Below are 14,141 nucleotides of genomic sequence, written 5' to 3'. Positions count from 1 at the left end.
AGGAACCTGGAACTATAGCTTATGCTATATCCTCTATATCCTCTAACAATCTACCATGGGGAGCATTCTCTTCCTATGTCTTTTTCATTCTCTTATTAAAACTAAAGAGCCTTAGAAGGACTGTATCTGAAAAGAGGGTGCTTCTTCCTTGCTTCTCCCCTGCCAAGGAAGCACCAGCTGGGTAGAAACAAGGTCCTTTCTCAGCATATGCAGAAAGCCCTATTGCACAAAATAAAAGGCTGATAAGACCTCAGTTTTCAGATGGGCCATGTTTCATTGTAGTCAAGAATTCTAGTAATGTTTCAGTCAGGGTGGATACTTGGTTTTGTGCCCTTTGGGCCCTAAACAAGGAGGAACAGCAAGGAAGACAGACTGAGGCTAATGGAAACAGGAAGAGTCTGTCTAGGAAGTAAACAGGTCAATTTAATATTGAAAAGATGATTGAAAGGGGGGAAAGGAATTATTTATTTGTCACTGAACACTGTAGAACAGAAAACCCTAACATAATTCAGCCCAGAATCACATCGACTGTGTTCCCCCTTATCTCTGTAGACTATACACACATTCTGACCTTCTCTAAGAGGAAGCTTAAGCACAGCAGGTGCTGCCCATTGTTAGCAGGGACCTAAAGCCAGGCTGGGACCAGAAATGAAGCTCTGGAAGGCCTACTGGCCACTAGTCTAAGCTGTATACCTTCAACGAGTTTTTATCAATAAAGCTGGCATGTGAACTTCATCTATGACCTCTCAGAACTGGGTGAGAATAGAAGAGTATTATCTCATGTAGGATGAGGATAAGAAAGGTGAAGAATGAACTGCCAGACTGCAAGTTCATTCCTAGCAGGCTCTGACAGACAACAGAAAATGGTTACAGTGGCTGAAGCCCTAGACCAGGAAGAGAGTGGCTTAAATTAGCTAATGAGCTGCTGGCCACCCTGGCACACATTAGGAAGGAGGGACATATGTATATGGCATTTCCTGTCCTTATTACAATCTTGGTAATGAGGGCAAGGTGTCTGGTGTCTTCATTCCCCATTCTTCAAACTGCAATTCAAGGTGAGTGAGCTATAAGCTCTGTAACTGTTAGCAATGTTTTTACTCACCAGAATCTTCTCTGCCTGCTTTTAGCTTCTATTCTCAACTTTGGACAGGAAACTTGAGAGCTCCTCAGAAAACTCCATGCACTGATGGATAGGGTCAAAGAAAGCAAAGTATAAAACTTCCTGGCATTTCCAACTATAAATAGGTCCAAGAGGCCTCATTAGGAGCCTTGCGGCTGGCTTACTTCTGAAGCACAGGCCACATCTCAGTCTCCACTTGACTCTCAAGGAAAATAACCTGATTACATTATCACATTTACCAGTTTGCTGAAAAATAGTCTAAGCCCCTCACCAGCACCAGGAATCTACACCCAACCCCCTGCCCAAGACTTCAATGGAATTGACCTTCCCTAAGAAAAATATTCTTGTATCTTTCCCTTTACTTATAGTGATCAGTGATCAGACACATCAACAAGCAGTTAAGGACTTGAATCCTGCAAAGTTCTCGTCAGAAGGAGCTTGGAGAACTAGATTGGTTTCTGGTTTCAAGCTACTGACATGGATCTGGTATAACTTAAGTAAAAAGAGAATATTCTGGAAGGCTATAGTGCTGCTTACAAGATTGAAGGGAAGACAAGAGAATAAAGCTTAGAACAGACAGGTTTAAGGAGGCTCCAGAAGGTTTTGCTGCCAGTTGAGTGCTGGTCCCACAGCTAGAATGATGAAGTTCAATGGTTCTTCTGCCTGAGGTTCACTCTATTCAGGACTCAAAGTCCTAGAAGATAGAGAAACCAGTAGATCAACCTTAAGTCCTATCCTGACTCTTGCAGTACCTAGACTATTAGAGGAACATCAGAGAACTGAGCCTGGAGTGTCTCCATTGGCTGTCATAACAGGACAGAAAGTCTTAAGTCATACCTACCTATCACAACTGCATACAAAGAAGGGACGAAAATTCTCCAGGGGGAAATCAAACTGCTGTTGGGAAGGGGCAATGCATGCTGGGCAGAAAAACATTAAAAATGTCCATCTCAAAAATGTTAAAGCCAATTCTCTTCTTTTACAGTTAAGGAAGCTACGATCTAGGAGGTTAAATAACTTTTAAAGGTTAAATAATTTCTAAAGAGGAACTTTGAGGAAGAGATAGAACTGAAATTAAGACAAATTCTACCCAAAGTGTGGGTTATGAACCCACAGCACCTCATCACTTGGGAAATGCAGGTTCTCAGGCACCATCCTAGACCTACTGAATCAGAATTTATAACAAGTTTTCAGGGTGACTCACATGCACATTAAAGTTTGAGAAGCATTGCTCTCTTTATAGGTCTTGACCGTATTGTCGGAAGTTAAATCCAGATATTCCTCATCTGACCTTGATTTATGATGGCCTTTCCTCAGTTCACTGAAAAAAAACTGACATATGTGTCTCTTCAACATTTTCTAGCCTCTGGGGCCTATTCCCATGTTCCCATGTGCTATTTAGCATACCCAAGCAGAGGTCAGTTTACATGATCACCAGACGCTTAACAATAGGGTGTGCATCTAAGCCAGATTCCAATGCAATGTTGGAAGGAATTCTTAAACTCAAGACTTCATAAAGGCATTGTGGAGAATGACTAGTCCCAACTGTGAAGTAAGAAACAAAATCCTACAACGATATGAATTGCTCTGTGGCAAATTCGGTACAAGAAACATTACTTTTTAATGGTCCTATATCAAATTAAATCTTGTTCAGCCTCCTGCTGAGTAGAAAATCTAACTGCGGTTCTCTAGAAGATCCTCTGCCCCCTTCTTTCTTTTATTGAATCAGAACCAAGAGGCTTACAGAGTTTTACAAAACTCAAGAAAGGGCTAACTCAATTGGTCATGGCTGCTGCTGACTTTATCATCAGGCTTTCTACTCAGGGTCACCACTCTGGGAGGGTTGCAGGCATGCATGCAATCTGAAGACATTCTCTCTGTGTGTCAGCAAGACAGAGAAATCCTCTTCCCTCTCCTCCCCACTGAGGTCTGTGCTTCATTTTGTATTGGTAGAAGGGCTCTTTTGATAGTAAGATTTTATTGCATACATATAATATAGGCATGGTTTCTGCCAGCAACATGCTCCTGGTTTGCTTGCTGGGGTGAAATATATCAACACTTTATAGTGCTCCATAAAGAGGATGATGTAAGTAAAGAGCACCAGTTTGTCCAGGGGCTCTGTCACCTAGACTAGTTTGAGGGGGCACTGCTCTTCACTGCCTGTAATAAATATATAGTCTCTGCTGCTATTGGGCTTTGTAACTCAAACACTCTTACAGCTGTTAGTCCTATACCAACTCTTAATCTTGAACCTATAGTATGTTGCTCATCCAACATCTTGTCACCTCTGCCCGGCCATTCCATATTACTTCTCTACTGCAGAACTTAATAAGAGTGTTGGTAAAGCCCTTGTGACTCAGATTATTTGGGGAGCTTGGAAAACAAAGGTTTTCTCAATTAATGATTAGTGCTACTAAGACTGTATATATCTATTAAACAGAAGCCAGTTCCAGCCATGCATGCATGTGTGTCTGTGTGTGTGTGTGTGTGTGTGTGTGTGTATTAGGGGGTTGAAAAAGAGGGTATAGATGTTCAATTACAAAGTGTTACTTCAGGTTTAAGCCACTGTCCCCCTAAATTCCTTTCATATTATCTGATGCGTGGACTATCTTTACTAAAAAACTAAGTTTTTCATGCTATAATTAGAAATAAGATTTTAAATAATCCTGGAATAAAGAGACTGCCATTCAGACTAAGATCTAAATAATTCACAGTAAAGTTTCCTGAGTACAGATTCAGATTAGGAGAGGGATATCTGAGGTACATAATGTCAAGGAAGAAGGAGCCTGGAAAGTAGACCAGAGCACACCCAGATGCACTCATCATCTTTACAATTTGTCAAGATCTTGTACTAATCCATCCCAGAATGAGCTTAAAATGAAACATGGCCACTTCTCTTCATTTCTTCTAGATCAGCAATTTCAGAGGCAGGGGCCATTCTGGTAACTACTCAGAAACTTACTACAGATCAAGAGGCCATCCAGAGTCATCGGATTCTAACTGATCCACTGGACCTCAGAAGTTTCTCCAGAACATGTTCCATAGCAACCAGAGTGGAAGAAAAAACTGCCTGTTTGACTCCTGTATGTAACTGAATGTATTCTTTGACCAATCAAAGCAACATATACTGAATTAAGTACAATTCTGAGAAGTATGTGGCAGGACCTTACCTTCAAGGAGTTTTAGTTTATGTGGGTAATTAGAGCATGTGCATAGAAAGAAAACAAACAATATACAATGGTCTTTAGTAAGTACCAAATCAATGGAAGAGACACCAATTTCAATGCCATTCAGGTGAGAAAAGAAGGGATAGAGGGAATCTCATCATTACCCAGAGTGGTTAGTAAGGCCTTATAGAGAATTGGGAATTTCAACTTGACCTTAAGCAATGATTCTTAATCTAAGATTAATGTTCTCTTAAGTAGTATATGAATGGAGCTTCAGGGGCCAATGAACTCTTTGGCTATACACTTTCTAGGATGAAGGATGGCCTTCATCAGATTCTCAAAGAGACTGAAAAAGTTACAAACCATTACCTTGTAAGAAATTGTTTATGTAGGGATCCCTGGGTGGCTCAGCGGTTTAGCGCCTGCCTTTGGCCCAGGTCGTGATTCTGGAGTCCCAGGATCAAGTCCCACATCGGGTTCCCTGCATGGAGCCTGCTTCTTCCTCTGTTTCTCTCTCTCTGTCTCTCTGTGTCTCTCATTGATAAATAAAATCTTTAAAAAAAAAAAAAAAGAAAGAAAGAAAGAAATTGTTTATGTAGTGAAGAAGAAAAGCATCATCCTATATAGGGGAACAGGTAAACAAAGGCATCGTGAGGGAACAACCAAGCCATATTCAAGTAGAATATGAGGAAGGCCAGTCAAGTGGTAGTACTGGTCCCATATCCATCCAAGGCAATGTCAAGAGGTGGAGCTGGGAAAGCAGGTTAGAACAGGGGGTAAAGGGGATCCCTGGGTGGCTCAGCAGTTTAGCGCCTGTCTTCAGCCCAGGCATGGTCCTGGAGTCCCAGGATCAAGTCCCACATCGGGCTCCCTGCATGGAGCCTGCTTATCCCTCTGCCTGTGTCTCTTCCTCTTTCTCCTCTGTGTCTCTCATGAATAAATAAATAAAATCTTAAAAAAAAAAAAAAGAACTGGGGATAAAGGGCCTTGACTATCAGGATTATGCTATGGGTAGTGCTCAGGTGAATGACACAGTGACACTGGGTTTAGGATGATTAATTGACCACCTGGGGCAGGATGAGGTGGAAGTTGGTGAGGCTCAAGCCAGAGGGATGAGAGATGAAGATCAAGAAAATGAGTTGAACTGGTGACTATAGCCATGGAACGGATGAGAAGGATTCTGGAGGCACTGAGAGAAGAACTGATAAACTTTAGTAATTTTGGGATATGAGAGGAGAGAGGAAAGAACCAAGGATGACTCAAAGCCCCAAGCCTGGATACCTGGAAGAATAAAGACTCATTCATTGAAATAAGGAACTGTGGTTAAAAAAAAAAAGAAAGAAAAAAAAAGCTGATTTCCAAGAGAATGTTAAAGACTTTGATTTCCAACAGGTGGAGTTTGAGGTGTTCCCAGTAACAGCAGAGACCCTTTATCAATGGCACCACATATTTACATACCCAAAAGGAAGATTGGAAGTGTCTTCCAGCCCAGTGCCCTCTAACCTAGACAACTGATTTGGTCTGACTTCTTGGGGGGACTCTGCACATTGTTAACCTGAGGCTGTATCATTTCTGTTTTTTATTTGCAATCTTTCCTAAAGCATTTTCTCCAGATGACGTTACTACTGTGTGATTAGGAGACAGGCAAGGACATAAACATTCCAAAAAAGATAAAAGCAGCCCTGCTTTCCCAGTACTCTCACAGCACTCCAACTTCATTAGGCTCATGTTGTTTCATTAGACTCAATGCCATTTAAATTTTTATGTTCATTTCAAGGCTATTTGTTTTGACAAAGGATTTTAAGAAAACGCAGTAGGAACTTTCTAGGTTTTATTTAACTTTATAACCATCTAATTTACTCCCCAATAAAGGGATAACTAAGCATTCCTGTTATGCTGCTAAAAACCTCTTTGCATAATTTTGAAATACAATGCAAGACTCTGCAAGGAGGAAATTCACACCAAGGAAATGCTGACACAAGCTATCCAATGTTTGGTGCAGGGATTTAAGGACTCGAAACATCCTCTCTTCATTAGTACACACACACACACACTCTATAGGACCCAAAGACACTTCCTCTATTTATATATTATTACTTTTCTAAACAAGTGTGTCTCTGACCCTGCCACATACAGGATAGATGAAGCCCAGTAAAAAGTTTCCCACAGCCCAGGGGCAACCACAGACAGGAGATAATAATGACTAATAAGGGGCAGGGTGATTTATAGGGAGAAAAGAAGAATGTATGGATCTTATAGAATCATTCCTCATCTCTCCTCAAGATGACACTCTTTCACTAATTCAGGTAGATCTCACTTGTCCCCTTATAAATCAAGCCACTGCTCACCTCTTCATTTTGTACAGTGTCCCCCCTTGGTAGGCACGACGTCCCTCTTATCTATCTAAATGCATTTAGGCATGTGACTATTTGGAGACGTATCATCAAATTTGGCTACTTATCATATCCTGCCTCCTCCCTGAAACTTTTATTTCAGACCTCTGGAACATTGTCTTCACTCAATTAGTCAACCAACAAACACTTCTGAGCTAATAGCAGGCATGGGTGTCCATTGTACTTATTCCTTGTTTTCCCTCTGATTGTTGAAGTATATCCATTTCATCACTCTAAAACAGATGATTGTTTCACTTCTTTACTATTTCTCACAGCATAAAACCAATTTCTGGCACAGCATCAATTAGTGCCCATATGTTAAAATATGCTTCGTGTGTTCCAAAAAAATAAGACACGAAACCACTTAGAAAAATCCAGAACAAGCTATTGTTTCAACCCAGTTAAAAAACTTAGAACAATGATAATATATTTTTTTAAGATTTCTTTATCTATTTGAGAACAAGAGAGGGTGCAGGAGGGGCAGAGGGAGAGGGAGAGAATCTCAAGCAGACTCTAAGCTGAGTGCTGAGATCATGACCTGAGCTGAAACCAGGAGTCAGACACTTAACCAGCTGTGCCACACAGGCACTTTGAAAATACTTTTTTTAGAGAAAGAGAGAAAAGAAGAAAGGGAGGGAGGGAGGGAGGGAGGGAGGGAGGGAGGGAGGGAGGGAGGAAGGAAGGAAGGAAGGAAGGAAGGAAGGAAGGAAGGAAGGAAGGAAAGAAGGGTGCAAGAGGGACAGAGGGAGGAGAGAGAGAAGGGGAAAAAAATGAGCCCAAAGAGAAAATGAGCCATTGGAAAGTGTTTGTAATATGCTAAAGTGAGGAATGCATCAGATGGCTTTGTAAAGTATGAGAAGGGAGCAAAACTAATTTCCACTTGGACGTCACAAAGAGTTACTAGTCCTGAGGCAGCTGCATGGCTCAGGCTGAGCTTGGATATGGGCAACAACTTGTTCACCTCATCTATGATAACAGCCAATATGTGCTTCCACAAATGGGCTTGGAATTCACATACTCCAAAGTTCATGTCCAGTAAACATCCCTTGAGGTCACCCTCTAAACACAAAGTTTGAACTCCTGGGAAAAAAAGGATAGCATCATAAGCAAGAGAAAAAAGTCATTATCCTTAGAATAAAAAGATATTTTGAAACAAGAGAGCTGCAGGTTGGTGTACCCTCACATTTAGTTTTTTCCCTAATTATGAAGTCAGTGCCACTATGCTCTTTCCCCAGTACAGACAAGGGTCTCTTTCTTTTACTTCATGGCTCCCCAGCAGCTCATATTACCCTATAGGAAGCAATAAATACTTACCCACCTGAACTGCTAGCTTCTCAAACAAACATCTGGCAAGTTTTGTGAGCCTCTTAACTATTGAATTTCCATATCAAGCACATTTTCTATTTAAATCTTTTATTTATAATACTTTTGTGTAAATCCAAACCAACAGAATACACTCTGAGGCAGAGATTTTAGCAAATAATAAAATTTTTAACATTTAGAACTTTCATAGCATGGCTTTTATAACTCAGGGGAGAAAGCAGAGCAATTAAAAATATTGTCTATGGACTCAGAAGCAAGGGGGGAAAAAGCTTTTATTAAAGTAACCACTGAAAAAACATGTCCTCAAACACGTAATTTATCCTTCTCCCGAAACAGGAAGAAAAAGACATGAGCATGCTTTATAAATTAGAGGAATCTCTGTGAAGTGCTTGCAGAGAAGCTTATCTTTGGTTTCAGCCCTAAAAAGCTACAAAAATTTTAATGATTAGTTGCAGACACTGAGAAAAAGGTTAACAACATATACTCATGTGGACTCTAAAATTGTACAGTCCTGGGGTCGAATATCAACTTTGTCAGGTGCTGAAGGAAATAGCTCCACCTAATCATAGCTGAATGATCTGTGTGACAACAGGAAAGTTTCATTGCTTCTCTGAGCTTTATCTGGACAATGAAGATAAAAATACCAACCTTATGGGCACCCTTTGGCCCAGGGTGTGATCCTGGAGACCCGGGGATCGAGTCCCATGTCAGGCTCCCTGCATGGAGCCTGCTTCTCCCTCTGCCTGTGTCTCTGCCCCTCTCTCTCTCTCTCTCTCTCTGTGTGTGTGTCTCTCATGAATAAATAAAATCTTTAAAAAGGGGGGGGGATTATGTAAAACAATTCTGTTAAAAAAAAAAAAGCCAACCTTATAATACTGGCTAGAGGATCAGACAATATCATATATAATCCCTAGAACAGTCTCTGGCTTTCTGGCCAGAAAGGAGAAGCTCAATTAATGTTGGGTGTTCTTCCTTATATCTTCATACCCACCCCTCCTTCCATCTAATAAAGCCCAAACTGCTCAGAAATTAGGGACTTCATTCATACCCATCCCAAAATATCACTTATTAAAAGGCATCCTTGAATGTAGCCCTTCAGATTATAGTTTCTCCACCTATAAAGTGGAAATATTAACTACCCTACCTACCTAGTAAGAGTGCTGTGACATCTTGGAAAAACACACAGGACTGAAAAGAATGTCAGTGAGAAAGGAGAAACCTTTGCGCTGACCTTCAGAAGACTGAATATTGAGCTATGTGACCTTGGATCAAGCCTCTTAGCATCACAGTTCTCATTTTCCTGTGCTTAACATACAGATAGTGATACCTGCATTATTTATGTCAGAAGGTTGTAGTAAACCCTTTTTCTCCACTACCCATCTTGATCCTTACACCTGTGAAGCCAAAAAATGTTTGGCTCATGCTAAGCCAGCTATTATTTAAACCAAGATTCTACACTATCCCAGGAGTCAAAGTCTTGCCTTCCCTGATGCCAGGATTTTGACATTGAAAAGTAGCGTTATTTTAAAGGGTAAGTTCTTTGAAAGCAGACTATGCCTTTTTTCTTAAGAGCTATACTCCTGCCTCAGCAAGGATCTATGCAATCAAATGCCATAGTGCTTTTCAAATTAATTTTAGGTTTGTTTTTTTTTTTTTTTTAAGAGAGAGAGAGTGCACGTACATGTATGAGTGGGGGGAGGAACAGAGGGAGAAAATCTTCAAGCAGACTCCCCCCTAAGCCCATAGCCTGGACACTGGGCTTGATCATACCACCCATGAGATCATGACCTGAGCCAAAACCAAGAGCTGGACACTTAACTGACTGAGCCACTCCAACACCCCTCAAATTAATTTTGAAGCATCCTCATTGTATACAAAACTTTCATTCAGAATTAAGAATGAATATTCATGCAATCAAATACACCGAGGCAGTGTAGTGTATTGGTTAAAGCATGACTTTCAAACCAAGCACCTAAATTCAAGCCATGGTTCTTCTTGCTATCTGTTAAACTTGGAGAAAGAGACTACATCTCTCAAAGTATTAGTTTCTTCATCTATCACATAGGAAAAACCAGACCTACCTTCTAAAGTGGTCTAGAAATTAAATGAGATACCAGATGCATGTAAAGAAGAAGACATTTTATATCTTTATATAAAGATATTTTATATCTTTAGATTCTGTGCAAGGAGGGAGCAGAAGCAGAGAGCGCCACATGGGAGGTAAAAACAAAGTAGAAATTTGGGCAACCAGAGAGCTCTAAGGAAGTCCAAAGTAATTGAGTGAATTTCACATTTGGCCTGTGTTCAACCCTGTTCTCAGAGTTTCTGGTTTAAAGGGTGATCTGAAGGGCCCTGTTAAGAATAGGAAGGAAATATTCCATTGAGGTAGAATATTACTCCAAAACTTGTAGGTCTGCCTCTTTCCTGCTCTTCTCCCCATCTTCCTACTTTCTCACACTCACCACTCCAGGCCCATTTAGCTCCTTATCTAACATACTTATTCTCATTTTAACCAACACACAAACACACACACACACACACACAATCTCACACATAGCCTTGCACGTACGCAAACAGACATAAACAGGCACACATACATAGATACCCTTTATTCCTGACCCTTAGCCCCCAAACAATTCAAGGGTCCCACATCTGAGTTATAAAAATTGATATTAATGCTGGTAAAGTACAACTGATAGGGCTTCTGGTTAAACATGACAGATTATACATGTGCATTTTTCTTCATTTTTCAATCCCATTTAGATTATGGCAATACCTAAATCTGGATGCTGGAGAGGAGAGGCAGTGGTAAGTGATTTAGCAGACCAGAAAAGGTGAAACCTAAACTAAAAGGCAAGTTGGTTGGTACTGCAGACCCCAGAAAAACAGCTGGAGTAACCAGGGACCCCTGAAAACTCTTCCAAGGCAGAAGAGAGGCTTGCACAGCAGAGGATGTGACTGCACTAAATGCAAGAGGCTATGTCCACTACACCTCAGTAAATCTGTTAAATGAAAAAAAACAAAAAAAAAAAAACCCTATCCACAAAAGGGGGATTAAGTGGAAATTGGCATCCTAAATGGTTAAGACACCACACTACCCCCAGTTCCTAGAACTCTGACAGCCAAGTATATACCTCCAGCCAGAAAACATAGAGGATTACTTTGCAGAAACTGACCTGCCCGAGAACAAAGAACTACAGATGGCAACACTTGGGGTTCCTCCGGTGAAATAGCTAAGTTCCCAGGTGCTTACCCATCACTTGGTACAACTCTCCTTTCCTCATACACACCTTCCAATTATCTCTTCTGCACTTTTCTCTTAAATAAAATGGGAAGCCATTGTAGAGAAACCTCCAACATAAAAGTGAGATCAAAACAAACAAAAGAAAAGGAACTTAAAGAAAAGAAACAATGCAGGGAGCAGAAGAAAATTTCAAACATTCAAAAACACTATCTCTAAAACACTGATACAAGTGTTCTTATAGTGCCCAGAAAAAAAACAAGAACAACTGCGGAAAGGTGGAATCAAAGGTAGAGATATTTATATTTATCTTTCATTTCCTCCACATTTGTATGGATGTGTGTTAAGATTATGTGTAATATATTGTTTTTATATAGGATTATTCTTTACCTTGTACTTAAGTGATCATCAGCTTAATAAAAAAATTAAAGCTAAAAAAAATCCAAATAAGGTATCCATGAATAAAGAATGAAATGCCATGGAAAGTAAAGACACAATTTTAAAAATTCAATAGAGTAGAAGACAAAGTTGAGGAAATATTTGTTATTAGAACAAAATGACAAAGAGATGGAAAATAGGAGAGAAAAGAGAAAAGAGTGAACCAATCCAGAAGATCCAACATCAGATATATGTAAATTCCAGAAATCAACCACAGGAAGTTCAGAAGAAAAAAATAATAATCAAAGAAAGACATAATACCTGAGTCTCCAAATTGAAAGAATCTAGTAAATATCCCAACTAATAAACAAAAAAGAGAAATATAAACCATCCTCATGAAATTTCAGAACACCGGGGATTAAGGATGATTCTAAAAGCTTCCAAATAGGAAAACAAAAACCAAACAAATAGGTAAGAAGAATTGTATCTGATTCCTCAAAAGGAGCAGAAGCTAGAAGACAATAAAGCAATGTCTTTATAATTCTGAGGGAAAATAATCTATAGCCAAGAACTCTATACCAGCCAAACTATGAATCAAGTGGGGAGGTCAAATAAAGACATTTCCAGACATGTAGTTTTTTTTAAAATGTGTTCTTTCTTAGAAAAATTCAGGAAGATGCATTGCTGCCAAACAACTGAGAAAACCAGGAAATAAAGAGACATGGGATCTAGGAGCCAGGGCCAAAAGAACCCCAGGATAGTCTATGAGATTGCAAGCTGGCCAGCAAAGAGAGACAGCAACCAGTCCAGATGGGGTGGTTAGATGGAAGGCTCCAGGGGAAATGGCTCCCAGAAGAAAAAGGAATATCTAGTGACTTTGTGTGTTTAAATGGAAAAAAAAAGAGTTTTACAGCTCTAGTGAAATATATGGAAATGAGTTATTGATAGATACATAGGAAATGAAGCAAATGAAAAAGCAAGTCAATTAACTATGCCAAGAAAAATGTTGCAAACAGAGGAAATGAAATTTTAGAACACTACATGACTCAGCTGTGAGTGATACTGACAAAGTCATGATGAGCAAAACTAGTGGGATTAGCTATATTGAGAAACAGAAGATGAGACAGTAGAGAGGTAGGTAAAAAGAGTGATTTAGGAAAGCAAAATCCTCATTTTTTTAATGTTAGATATTTAATTCAATGGCAGAGGAAAAGAATCACAAGTTCAAAGTGGTTTTCTTTAAGAGGCAGAATAAAGGTGAGCAGGCATGAGACATGGGTCTACTGCTTTAGTTTAAGCTAAGTTAATAAAGACACTAAAACTGAACTAAACAGTGGCTTATCACAAAAGGACATTTGTGGTTTACCTAAAAGTAATGTGCACAAATAGGTGGTCCCCGGATTGATTTGGAAGCTCAGGGATATCACCGAGTGCTCATTTCTTTCCAACCTCTACCTCCACCTTCCTCAGTGTGTCATTTATCTTTGTTCACTCGGGGTCACAAGATGACTGCTACAGCTCCAAACATCTAGTTTTCACAGACAAGACATAGAGAACAGAATAGCCAATGACTGAGAGACTTGTCCTTCTTGTAACTCTCTTCTCTCATTACTGTATCCGTTAGGATTAACTTGGTAATGAGAAACAGAGACTCAAAAAAAGAGGGGCTAGACAAAGGCAGAACATTGTTTCATGTAAGAGTCTGGAGGTGGATGGTCCAGGGCTGCTTTGGAGTTTCTGCTCATTATCCCCTTAGAGAACAAGCTCCTTCTCTCTTTTGCTCTACTAGACATAGCCTCCATTTCCAATGTCACCTTATGGTTCCAGATATTACTCCAGTTCCAGTCATCATATCAACATATCATATCAACTTACAGCCAGCAAGAAGGAAATATGAATACAAGGTCATCACAGAAGACTTCTCTTTTAGGGAAATTTCTTGAAAGCTGCCTTTCAAGAGCACTTCTGCTTTAGCCTGTTGGTCAAAATTTAGTCACAAAGCCACAAGTAGCTACAAGAGAGGCTGAAGAATATAATATTTATTCCTGACAGCCACATGCATGGCAAAAAAAAAAAAATTTGGAAGTTCTAAAAAGGGAAGAACAAAATGATGAACACCTGGTTATCTCCACTACAATTAGAAAGGGAAAATCTTTCCCAAAAGATCTGCAGCAAAGTCCTCCTTACATGTCATTGGCTAGAACTGGGTCACATGGCCCCTGCAGATGAGAGAGACCTAGTAAAGGCAAGGTATGGATTTTTATTCTCAGAGGTGGGAAGTGAACAAAGGAGAAAGTTGTTGAGAAAGGCTGTGACTAGTCAATCAACAGAGTCTGCCTTATAAATCTTGTAGTACAATTTGACCTTAAAACATACATATATATCCAATTTTTTAATGTATATAAATAATAAATTTACATTTCTGTGAGAAAATGAATGATAGGAAAATTTGTCAATAACAGCTGCCATAACTCCCTCCATCTTTGTGGTGAAGAAATACAAAGAAAGAAAAAGTTATA

The sequence above is a fragment of the Canis lupus genome, chromosome 11 (assembly GCF_048164855.1).
Source record: "Canis lupus baileyi chromosome 11, mCanLup2.hap1, whole genome shotgun sequence".
Taxonomy (NCBI): domain Eukaryota; kingdom Metazoa; phylum Chordata; class Mammalia; order Carnivora; family Canidae; genus Canis; species Canis lupus.
The sequence above is the reverse complement of the archived record's forward strand: the minus strand, read 5'-3'. Positions refer to the sequence as shown.